The sequence below is a fragment of the Callithrix jacchus genome, chromosome 12, assembly GCF_049354715.1.
Source record: "Callithrix jacchus isolate 240 chromosome 12, calJac240_pri, whole genome shotgun sequence".
Lineage (NCBI taxonomy): Eukaryota > Metazoa > Chordata > Mammalia > Primates > Cebidae > Callithrix > Callithrix jacchus.
In genome coordinates, this window is record NC_133513.1 from 119,601,983 (window position 1) to 119,615,345 (window position 13,363).

Here is a 13,363-nt window from a genome sequence, read left to right on the forward strand (position 1 = left end):
TTCTAATATTTCATATTTGGAAGGCGATCTTACAACTCCAGAGCTCAAGAGACCTTTTCACAGTATATATAATGTTTCAGCTATACCGTGACTTAACAAACCACACAGGTGTATACCTTAAGACAACACAGATTTTGTAGGTTCCAAATAGCCACATGAAAATAATTCGTTAAAATAAAACAAAATTTAAACAAAACCCACAACAACTGAAGGCCATGTGAGTTTTGAGAAAAAGGCAAAACCCGCCTTAACTAAGGCCGTGTAACGGGTAGAATCAGGAAGGCTGAAACACTGCCTTTGCTTTATTTTTAGGGAAGCACTTTGCACACCTCCTTGCAGTCTTTCTATGTCTCCCATGGCAGCCATCTGCTACCTATGGCTATTTCAGTTAACTAAAACAAAATGAAATTTAAAAGTTAGTTCGCCAGTCATACGGGACACACGTCAAGACTCAATTACTAAATGTGGCAGGTGGCCACCACTGTGGAATAGCACAGACAGAGAGCGTTTTCATCCCCATGGAACATTCGACTGGACAGCTCTGAGTCGGTGATGGAGACGTAAAACTGACATCATGCGATGGCTGCCTGAGAAACAGATTATTTTAACTATCAGGGCATTCAAGAGATACAATTAGGTACCAACCCAAGGATTTTTTTTCTTATGAGCTTCAAGGAGGCTCTTTCTCAATTTTCATTGATGGATGATATTTTAAATAGTCACTTAGGCTTGAGGGGTAAATTGGTGAATTTCAGATACATGAAATTCTTATGTATATTTTCTGCGTTTACACAGGCCTTGTTTTTGATGGATTTACTCTAGCAAAACACTACAAAGCCCATCGAATTTATATATTTTGATACTGTCTGGTGTTTATAAGAACTGTATGCATTTCTGAGTGTCTACTCAACTTTGAAAATTAATATTACTATTTGATTCTACATGCCATGAAACATGGATCCTTTCTTTGTAGTGTAGCGTGTCAACATGTTCTTACGCCCTTATAGATATTTGCTTTTGAGTCCATCACGGGGATTCCTGCATATTTGCCCGTACTTGCCGACACCCAGGTTTCACTACAACCTCTACCAAAATGTTCTCTCCAGGGTCTACAATATGTACTCATTAATTGTATGTGTGAAAAACAAGATTATTAATTATATTTACAATACGACATTAGAACAAAATGTCACAATATTCTGTCAAAATGTGTCCAAACACCATTATGTATGTATACTTGTGTGTGTATGACTACGTTTTATATGTAGGTAAATATAAATAACTTAGTTACTTTAGTTACAAATTGTGTTTGCCTAAGATATCCATGCACAGATCACATACCTTAAAAGGAAAACCTGACAATTGTACATGTGAATAAAAATATATTCTTTGTAACATCCATTTCCCCCCAAAGAATTGACGTAGTTTAAGCATTAACATATGCAGTAATTCCACATAAAGTATTAGAACTGTTAGGAGAGTCCAATGTCCACATCTTGCAGAAGAATATATTTTCCTTCAGGGAGATGGGACGATCTTTATGTATATTAGCTGAGGTATGACTGGTAAAGGACAAATCAATAGAGAGGGAGAACGGCTATTTCAATTCAAGACCATGAATTGCCTTAGACCTCCTAAAAGCATGTATTCATTCCATCTTCTTTTGATTGGTATCCATTGAAGATAATGAAGTAGTATTGGTAAAATACGGCATTTCTTTTCTTAAAAATGATATATTGATTACCCTAATGGAACTGTGTCTTTTATTGAATGCTTAAAGAACAGCACTTACTGAAGAAATCAATTAAATGCTAACCAAAGGGCCAAAAATGCTTTGGCAGTAATTGTTCTTTTTTTTTTTTCGGAATGTACATCCAAGAGTATATAAAATGTATAAGTACAATTTGGAAAACAATAAAATAAACACCAGGGTAGCTGCTACCCAGCTGGAAAAAGCAGACTATTCCTATAATCTTAGAAGTCCCCTGTATTAGCTTGGTGGGGCTGTCATCACACACACCACAGAGTGTGTGGCTTAAACAATAGAAATTAATTTTCTTACAGCTTTGGAGCTACACGTCCGAGATCAAGACACTGACAGGCTTGGTTTCTTCTGAGGCCTCTCCTTGGCTCTGAGACAGCTGTGTCCACAGATGGCCTTTTACATGGCTGTGTCCTAATCTCTTCTTATAAAGACACCAACCGTATCAGATTACGGTCCACACATATGACCTCATTTTACCTTATCTGCCTTTTTAAAGAGTGTGTCCAAATACAGTCACAGTACCAGGGTTAGGACGTCAGTATAGGAATTTGTTGCGGGGAAGGAAGAGGCAATTTGTCTCACACGCCCCCTCATGCTAAATTCATTATTACATTCCCCTCATTCCCAACCCGAGGTAACCATTATCCTGAATTTTCCGTTAATCATGACCTTGATTTCCTCTACAGTTTCATTCCTAGTGTACATGTTCTTAAGCAATATACTCTTTAGTTTTACCCAGTTTTGAACCTTATAAAAATGGCCTCATACTTTGTCCATTCTTCTATGAATGGACTGGTTTCTTTTACTTAATCTCATATTTGTTAGATTCTTACGTGTGGTCGTATAGAGCTGCAGTCCATGTGTTTTCATTGCTATGTAGTATTCCACTGTATTCTCCCACAGGTGGACTTTGGGTTTTTCTGACCACACCTCCTCTTGCTCTTACAACACTGTTATGCACGTTCTTGTGTACATGTCGCCTACTACAGCGGTCTGCAACATTTTTGGCACGAGGGGCCGGATTCATGGAAGACAATTTTTCCATGGACTGGAGGTAGGGATGGGGGATGGTTTTGGGATGATTCAAGCACATTATTGTTACTTACTGTGTACTTTATTTGGATTGTCATTACATTGTAATATATAATGAAAGAATTACACCACTCACCATAATGTAGCATCAGTGGGAGCCCTGAGATGATTTTTCTGCAACTAGACGGTCCCATCTGGGGGTGATGGGAGACAGTGACAGATCATCAGGCATTAGATTCTCATAAGGAGTGGCCCACCAGGTCCCTCACATGCACAGTTCACGATAGGGTTTTTGCTCCTATGTGAATCCAATGCAAGCGGTGGGGAGCAGCTGCAAATACAGATGTAGCTTCTTAGCCTGTAGCTCACTTCCTGCCATGGGGCCTGGTTCACAGGGGTTGGGGACCCCTGCCTTTGCTGGACAGATATGAGTTTCTCTGGCTAATCTGGGATGGAAACCCTGGGTGGTGGTGTTTGTCCACGTTTGACTTTAGTAGGGATCTTTGAATTGTTTTCCAAATTACAAATGGGTTATAAATGTTTCCCCCATTCCATAGCCTCATGAATATCTGGCAACAATTTTAAAAGGCAGGCAACATGAATCTTCTGACTGTGAAACTGCACCTCACCAGGGTTTCCCTTACCCCTCCCTCCTTAGCAGCGAGGCAGAGCACCTTTGCTTATGCTCATGGAATATTTCATGTTCTTCTCCGGCGAAATACTTGCTCCTGTTTTTTGACCATTTTCTTTCCTCCTTTCTTCCTCCCCGCTTTCTCTTATCATTATTAAATTGTAGTTATTTCTACATTCTGGAAACTATGCTTTTGTCCATTTTATGCGCAATAAATATTTTCTCCCAGTTTGGGCTTTGTCTTTTCATCCTCTTGAGTGTGTTCTCATGAACAGAATACTTTAATTTTAATAAAATCCTTCATGGTTTAAAGTCTTTGTGCCTCATTTGAGAAATCCTTCCCTACTCCAAGATCAAAAAGCAGACTGTGTTATCTTCTAACTGTTTCATAATTTTGCCTTTCACATTTAAGTCCCATCCAGACTTGATTTTTGTGGCTAGTATAAAGTAGGAGTCCAATTCTACTTTAAAGAAAATATTAACAATTGTTCCAGCATCACTTGTTAAAGGTCTGTCCCTTCCTGGCTGGGCAAGGTGGCTCATGCCTGTAATCCCAGCACTTTGGGAGGCCAAGGCCGGTGGATCACTTGAGGTAAGGAGTTCGAGACCAGCCTGGGTCTTACTATGTTACCCAAGTTGGTCTTGAACTCCTATCCTCAAGCAATCCTCCTGCCTCAGCCTTTCAAGTAGCTGGGACTACAGGCTCAAGCTATCACAGATCACTTGGTTTCCAGCCTTGTCGCTGAAAAGTCAGCCCTCAGCCTCCTTGTACAGGTGACCCATCTTCTCTCCAGGTGCTTTTGCGATCTTCTTTCTTCCCTGTTTGGCAGTGTGGCCAACGTATATCTAGGTGTGAATTTTCTTTTATTTGTCACTTTGATTTGTCCTCCTTGGAGAAAGGATGCACCCTTGCTCTCTTCATTGGGGTAGTTTTATTTCTCATTCACCCATACATACTTGTGTGTCTCCTGTGGCATTTGGGACTCAATGGCAGGTTGTAAGCAGGTGGGGTTAAGGGCTGTGATCCAAGATTGGGGGCTGCGCAAACCAAGAGTGGCCGAAAGCCAGGGGAGAGTACAGGCTGGAGGTGAGGGAGCCAGCAGGTAAGAGGATCCGTTAGGTGCTGGCCAAGGAGGGCTACAGACTGAGAGACTGGACAGAGGTGAGGTCTGTGGAATGGACATTCCAGAGAGGAAAGGACCACTTCCTACAGGACGCTGGGCAGGAGAGAAGGAAAGGGCTCTTCAGAGAGAGAAGCATTATAATTCAGAGGCAGGTTCTTCTCAACAAAGGTGACAAACCATGACAATGTTCAACAGCTTCTTGTTTCTTCCAGAGTCATAGAAAATATCTTATTTTTTTAAGTTTGAAAGTCCAAATGAATCAATATACTTTTATCTGCTGCACGGCCTCTTAAGCCATAAGGCACCGACATTTACTGATATCCCTACTGACCTGTATGCATGCATGCATGTGCTTCCCTACTGACCTGTATGCATGCATGCATGTGCTTGAACATGTGTTTTTGTGTGTCACTGTATTATAATATAGGACTCGGGCTGATGTCCCAGTTTATTATAGGATTTTTCATGAAATAGCTCTTGCTATTTGTACTTAAATTTCACTCCCAAGTCCATCCAGGACTCAGATGTAAATTCTCTCATTAGGGTGCGCAGGCTGGGAGACAAACCCCAAGACTGATACTGCCTTTACCCCAAACCCCTCTTTCCTTCTAGTAGGGAAGCTTTATCTCTGGGCAAAACTTATTAGACACTCTACCTTCAGTGCTCTCAGGAAGCACATGCCTTCCTCACAGAAAGGCATTTTTGGCACACTGCCACTGAGACAGCGAGCCCAGGCAAATCTGCAAAGAAGGGTGTGGCTAGGACCCAACTGCCCACTTTTAGGACTGCCAGGTGCCTGTGTTCTCCCAGAGGTTTCCCACAATGCACTTGGCCAGGGCACCCCAGGAAACTGGCCGTACAAACAGATGTGCAAAGTGACTGACTGACTGGCTGACGAGATTGCTTTTGTTGTTGTTGTTGTGCTATCCATGTTGTGCCACCTTTCTTTAATTTGTGTAATTGGAGGCTGATCCAAACTTGCCTTTAAATCACTTCACCCATAATGAACACCACAAAATATGTGGAGTCCATAAATGTAGCTTTGCCTGGCGGTAGAGGTGCTTATTATTTTTCCTGAAGGACAGAATGACACACAGCATCAGCTTCTTGGTGTTTTTAACCCCTTAGGGAATAAGAAATTCTCAACGGCTTAGAAAAATCTGCCCCGATTCTGAGAGTGAATTAATGTGGCAACGGAACGGCAGCAGGGCTGGCAGGCAAGAGGGAATTATCATCCAAAAAGTAAGATTTGGGGTCAACGGCCAAATCCACTCCCATCACAACTCTGAGGTTATCCTTCCAAAGGCCATGGTCAGTTACAGCCAAAGTCATTCATCTCAACCATCAATATTGGAAGCTCAGAGGGATCTAATTTTTCAAGCAGAACAACAAAATTAAAATATTGCATTCAAGGGAACTCTAAAATAACTAGATCCCTCTCCGGCACTAAATAAATGCTTCAGGCTGCAGCCCTGGCATTCATGGGGCACAAGGGAGTCATTTATTGCTATGAATATTTAGAGGCAATCTTGATTACCACTTTAATATTAGTGTGCTAGTTCCACAGCCTGGAAGATACGCACGCTGTGGAATTTAGAGAAGACAAAATTGAATTAACGGCAGTATAACACAGTCAGGAATTAAGGCACTGCAGCTCCGTAATGGGGTGTCCCTGGCTTGGGGCCTATATTTTATTATATAAATAACAATAATGTTTATTCATGAGTTATTGACAATTTTTCTGATGGATAATGAACCTTAGCAAACAGCCTGTTAAAATGTATGGGATGTCACAGATTATCCTTAGGTATATAATGGAGTTGGAAATTGTTTGTGTGTTAAAATGTTGGATTAATTTTAGCACAGGATTGTCTCACTGTGTTTCCGAAGCATGATAGATTCTCGGTTTTTCAGGTCGCTTCTCCCTCCCTGCAGGAAAAGGTACCACCACATCACCTTTGGTCCTGGTCATGCTCTTGGCTCAGGTTCTTTGTCCCATTGCTACTGGTATGATCGCTAATCCTCAAGTTTGCAGCAAACATTTTAGATTTTCATTTTAGATTATTTTAGCTAGAGCCAGAGCATCTTAAAGCCTTATGTATTCACTGAAATACTTCTGGTCTCCTTCCGTGCATCTGAATGCTACACAATGACAGCCCACCTGGTGCATGCATCTGTCTGAGGACAATGGCCAATTCTGAGGCCGACGACGTTACTCTGCTCTCTTCTCAAGCTTACTATTGGGTTGGAAGAGGGACAGGACAACATGACTTATCAGAAAGCACCCTAGAAAACACTGTGACATGAATTTCTCAAACTTAACACGGCTAAAATTCTGTTTTTATTTGACCATTTCCTTCCCTCACCCTGATCCATGACAAAGGGGAGGCTGGAGAAAATCCACCCAAGCTTTCCCTCAGAATTCCTGAGCTTAGTGATGCCCTTTCTTAAAACCCGTCAACAGGAACCCGATGTGCTTAGAGAAAACCAGCCGTGAAGGCTCTGGCGTCTGCTCGCCTAGTAGCCTCACCTGCAGGCCATCCCTCACTTGCTCCCAAAGCTTCTGGGTCCCCGTGCCTGCTGACTCTGCCAAAACATCTTCTCTGGGCCCTTTGTGCAGCTTAACCTCTGGTCTGGACAGCACTGCCTCAGAGAAGCCCTAGCCTCCTAAGGGGGCTGTTTGTTCTCACAAACCCCGTTTCTGTCTTTTCCTAGCAAAGTTCCTCCTTTGTGATGATTTTTGTTTTTCTTTTACTTGTTTACAGTCTGTCTCCCTTGGGAAAATAGAAACTTCCCTAAGGCAAAGATTTTGCCAGCGTGTTCCACGTTACAGACCCCACGTCTGGAGCAGGGCCACCAAGATGCCTCTGTAGGATGAAGGGTGCAGGCAGGAGGAGCAGGAGACGCAGGAGGATCACTGTCTGAGGGGTGGGGAGGAGACCCCCAAAGCCACAAAGGTACTCTGAGGTATAAGAGTGGCCTCCAGACCCTCCTCACCTATCACACGCTGTCACAAGCAGAGGGCTGCAGTCCCTCCCTCTGACCCATGGGCTGCCTGCTTGCCACGCCCTGGGAGGCCGATGTCGCCTATGGGACACAAGTGGTTGCAAAAAGAGCCGTGTACAAGGAGCAGGAAAACCCTGGCTTTTGAAAATGGACTTGCATTCTGTTCTTCTGAGGAGAGTAGGCATTGCCCTGTGAGCTGAGTTTCCTACGTTTGTGCTTGAGACTGGATACAAATGGCCAATGAATGCACCTTCCCAGGCTGGCTCCCAGCACCCGCAGCTGCCCAGATAGGATTCCACGTCCTCCTGCTCAGTTTCTTCGGACCTTCGTGATGAAAAATCCAAAATAGGGCAGACAGAGAGGGGAAGCAGCAGGAGGGGGAGCAGCAGCAGGACTTTTGATAAAATCTGAATCGGAATCAATACAAACCACAAGGTGAAGAGTGGAGGTGGGTGTGGTGACATGACAGCCTGGGGACAGGACCATGTGGTGACGTGGTGTCCCAGGGACAGAACCACCGGGTGGCATAGTGGCCCCAAGGACAGGACAGTGTGGTGACATGGTGGCCCAGGGACAGAACGGCATGGTGACATAGTGGCCCTAGGCACAGGACCATGTGGTGGTATGGTGGCACCAAGGACAGGACTGTGCAGTGACATGGTGGCCCTGGGGCAGGACTATATGGTGATACAGTGACTTCAAGGACAGGACTGCATGGTGACATGGTGGCCCCGGGGACAGAACTGCATGCTGACATGGTGGCTCAGGGACAGGAAAGTGGTAACATAGAGGCCCAGGGAAAAGGATCATGTGGTAATATAGTTACCCCTAAGGACATTACCACATGGTGACATGATGGCCTGGGGACAGGACTGCATGACATGGTAGCCCTGAGGATAGGACCACATGATCATATGATGGCTTGGGGAGAGGACCACATAGTGACATGGTGACCCAGGAATAAGATTGTGTGGTGACATGATGGCCAGAGAAAAGGACCGTGTGGGGACACAGTGGCCCAGGGACAGGATCATGTGGTGACATGGTACCCAAGGGCTGGTCTGTGTGTTGACATAATGTTGCTGAAGTCTGCCTCTGACCAGGCCCGAGCTGACACCAAACCCCACTAGGCTTCGAGACCACCTCCTTAGACTGGTGCTGCCTGTGCCCTCTCCTGCCTCCAGGCATCTCTGCCAGCACCTGGCTCCCTGCTGAGGACCATCAGATGCCAAGGTGACAAGGCAGAAGGCTAAGGTGCTTCCTGTCAGCCACATACCTGCTGGGCTCATAAGGACCACTGGCAGCCCCAGTGCCATGTGTCCGGCATCCACATCCATAGGTGCCAGCCCCTTGCAACGTTCAGTGTCAATGCCGGCCGCACTGGGAAGCAGGGCTATGAGAAGGTGTGCTTGTCCTGGGAAGAAGGCCCAGGCTGGGTTCCAAGACCCAGTTCACTTCAGCATCCTCAGACCACCCCCGAGAGCCCAGAAGGAGGTCTTGGAACACGCTGATCAATGTCTAGGAGCATTCTAGGTTGAAAGTTTATGGGGATGCAGCAATTTCTCCTCTTTCGACTACAAAGGAACAATAATTTTAATATTTCATTTAATATTTAATTTTTCATTATGGAAATGTAACGTTTTTCCATTTAAGAGGCTTAGTAGGAGGGGCCTCAGGCTAGAAGGCTGTGGTCAGTTTGTGACCGTAAGCCATGGACTGCAGGCCAGTCTTTTAACATTGCTATAATCCCAGCACTTTGGGAGGCCGAGGCGGGTGGATCATGAGGTCAAGAGATCGAGACCATCCTGGTCAACAAGGTGAAACCCTGTCTCTACTAAAAAAAAATACAAAAATTAGCTGGGCATGGTGGTGCACACCTGTAGTCCCAGCTACTTGGGAGGCTGAGGCAGGAGAATTGCTTGAACCCAGAAGGCGGAGGTTGTGGTGAGCCAAGATTGTGCCATCGCACTCCAGTCTGGGTAACAACAGCGAAACTCCATCTCAAAAAAAAAAAAACATTGCTGGGCCTCAGTTTTCTCACTGGGAAAATGGGATAACCACACCCTCCTGTCTATCACTGTGGTCACTGAAATAACAGGTCCCCAGAGATGTCTACGTGCTAACCCTGGGAACCGTGCATAGGCTACCTTACTTGGTGAAAGGGGCTGTGAAGATTCAACCTTAAGTAAGGTTAAGGACTGGAACATCATCCTGGATTAGTGAGACGGACCCAACGTAATCACAAGGGTTCCTGAAAGTAGAGAATCTCTCACGACTGGGGTTGGAAAGATGCGACAAGAAGGCCGGACCCACGGTGCTCACTGTGAAGGTGTCAAAGGAGCCATGAGCCAAGGAACCTGGTGTCTCTAGAAGCTGCAAACCGCCCTCAACTGCCAGAAAGAACATCGGGACCTTGGTCCCACAACCACATAGAACTGAATTCTGCCAGTGCATCAGTGAGCAGGAAATTGGTTCTCCCCAGAGCCTCCACCAAGAAGGAAGTCCTGCGGACACTTTGATTTTAACCTGGTGAGATTTGAAACAGAGAATCCAGCCACACCCACTGGGCTTCTGACATTGAAACTGTGACTGTGAGATAATAAATGGGTGTCGTTTTAAGCCACTTAAAAGGGTGTGATTTGTTACAGCAGCACTAGACAATGGACATAAGACGATTGCTATGAGAGTCAAATGGTAAAAAGGCTGTTTGGAAACCATCATGCATGACAAAATGAAAATGCAGGCTTATTACAGAAATCCAATCACAAATCAAACTGCTACTGCACAGCAGGACAGTGACAAGACACCAATCCACTTACTATTTATTGCTATTCACCCAAATTGCACCCTTTTATGCTTTTCATAGTTAGATCAAAATGGGCATAATAAATGAGATCTTAGAAAATTTTCAAAAAGGAATGTTATACATTTATTAACTGAGGGCCTATTTATGAGTCAGGCACTGGGTCCAGTCCTGGGTTGATAGCTGAAAGCAGCTTAGCTTTCTCACTTCTTCTGTATGGGAAGAGGCTCTTATGTAATATGTGTACGACCAATCACAGAAGGGGATAGAAAGTACTAGAAGACCTGTGGGATGTGGCACAAAATATGTGAATGTACTTCATTTGGTGTAGAATGCTTTAAGGCAATACTTCCTAAGGTATGCTTACTGATGTAACCAGGGCAATTAAAATATTATAAAAGCACAGAGCACTGTTCTTGGAACGGCCTGTGCAGCCTCTGGAGACAGCCGGTGGTGGAATAACATGCGCTGTGTTTATCAACCGGCAAGCTCGCTTCCAATTCAAAGGTCATTTATCTAACTCATTTCATGTCTGGAAACATTCACTTACCCCTTTTTTTCCCCTACAACACCATTTCAAAACTGTCAGTCAGGGGAAGTTAGCTTAAGTTGCTAGTTTGTTTGCATGCAAGCTGTCTTCCAGAAGAAATATCCCATTCATATGCTGACTAAAAGCCATTTATAAAGCATCACTGTAATGCCTTTCAAATAAACATTAGCAGAATATACTAAGCCCTTTAAAGAGTAATCTTGCTGTGGATCACAGCGGCACCACGACTCACCATGTACTAAGTGAGGCCGAATGCACACAAGTTTTTCTATTACAAACAGAATTACAGCTAATTGCTAACTTTTTATAAAACACATTCAGATTCCACCATGAAAACGCATACTACAAGCCTCACAAAGATCTTGCAAAGATACTTCTCATTTCATGGCTTCAGACAAAAACTGAAGTGAGACTGTCACCCGCTTTTTCCTTTGCTTTCCTGTCTGGCTGTATCTTGGGGGCATTCATTAGAGCCTCAGCATCAGGAGGGAGATGGAACAGGGGGAATGGGACTGAGGTGCACGCTGAGGCTGGAGGAGAAGCTCCACTGGAGTTGGGAGATGGAGCTAGGAAGCCCAGGGCTGGGGCCATGATGGATGTAGCCCCGAGACTGAGGACGAAAGGCAAAAGCAGGTGAAGGACTTGAGAAGGACTGGAAGTCATCTGGCTGTGTGGCTCTTGGAGCAGCCACCACATCAACCAGAGGATCACTTGACCAGGCTTGCAGGACTTTGCAACCTTTAGAGTATAACTTTCCATCTCCAACCCAGCCTGGTCCCGGGACAGTGATCCTTAATCTATATACTTTGCAGATGAAAATGAGAGTTCAGTTATTTTTCCTGTTAAAATATTAAAAAATCAGCCAGTCACGAAGCCCAGGGATACTTATGAAAACCTTGGTCCTCTATGTAGAAGATGCTCTATTCCAAAGCTCCAGCTCTGACCTCTCTCTTGAGCCCAGCACATACATTACAAATGGCCCAAAAGCCACGATCAGCAGATGTCTCCCTGGCAACTCAAAGGCTACAGGGTTGAAAACTCAGCAGCTCATTTCATATTTCCCCGACTCCCCAAGCGCATTCCTCACTTTGTGATCCCTTCTTTTTCCTTTTGTCATCCTCGTCCTTTTGGTCCACACTGGTACCTTCTGCTAACTTTTTCCTCTCGGTTCCAGTGCTGAGTTTCATAATTCCTTCTCTGGAGTATCCCCACAATTCCTCCCATTCCTGCCACATGGCCCTCATTCCAGCTCTCCCCTGGCTAATCTGTCACCAGCCAGTCCTATATACTGTTCCCCAAGCTGTTTTATTAATGTGGGGCTCAAACAATCCTTCTGCCCTTCATCTTGTGTATAAAGCCAAGTTTCCTGAGCATCCCAGACTGCTCGACCTGCCTCCTCTTCCTCCATCCCATTCAGTGCTCTAGAGCAGGGTCGATGCGCATTTTCTGCATCCCTACCTGTACCTATCTGTAATGGAACAGATAATAAATATATTAAGCTTTGTTAGCCATACAGTCCCTGTCGTGACTGCTCAACTCTGCCATTGCAATGCAAAAGCAGTCACAGACCATAGGAATGAATGTGGCTGTGTTCCATTGAACTTTATTTATGTACACCAAAATTTGAATTTCACATCATTTTATGTGTTATAAAATATTCTTCTTTTGATGTTTCTTCTCCAGCCATTTAAAACGGTAAAAAAATAAAAACAAAAAATCTCAAACATGGCCAAGCATCAAAATCACCTGGAGTGTTTATTACAACAGAGCTCATAGTGCCCACTTAGAGCTTCCAATTCAGATGATCCAGATGGGACCTGAGCATCTGCATTTCTAGCAAGCTCCTGGGTAATGCTGATGCTGCTGGTCTGGGGGCCACATCACAGAATCATCGTGCTTGACCAAGTTTCACAGGCCACCAACCACGAGGCTCCTTCAGCCTGTAGCTATCACCAGCTTGGCCCCGAAGTACCTGCCATCCAGTGCTGTCAATTTGGTTAAGTTGCTGACATCTAAGAGTCAGGAGAATTCTCAGACAAATCTGGAGGTGCAGCTACTAGGAGGGGAGAAATACCAGAAAAACAGCAACCCTGGGTTTCTACTTCAGTGGTAACAGTTGGCTAAAACTAACTAGAGGCCGCCAATTCTCCCAGCCCCATCTGCCCCATGGGATACACACATGGAGGCCAAGGGACAGGGCTTACCTGTCATCTTAGGTCTGGCTACCTTCACTAGTTTGTAACACTGGCCTGCCCCCTTCAGGTACTGAGTCCAGAATCCCTGGCCTCGATTCAAACAGGATGATGTGGGATACACATGAAACAAATGAATGGCGCCCCATTTATTTTTATTTTTACTTTTTTTGAGACAGAGTCTCGCTCTGTCACCCAGGCTGGAGTTCAGTGGTGCAATCTTGGCTCACTGCAACCTCTGCCTCCCGGGTTCAAGTGAT

At 44.7% G+C, this 13,363-nt stretch overlaps 1 protein-coding gene across 2 annotated transcripts in view; it reads right to left on the reverse strand.

The window, feature by feature from the left end:
- ADAM12 (ADAM metallopeptidase domain 12) overlaps positions 1-13,363 on the reverse strand; it is a 377,960-nt gene that overhangs the window by 268,197 nt on the left and 96,400 nt on the right. The window lies entirely within an intron of this gene.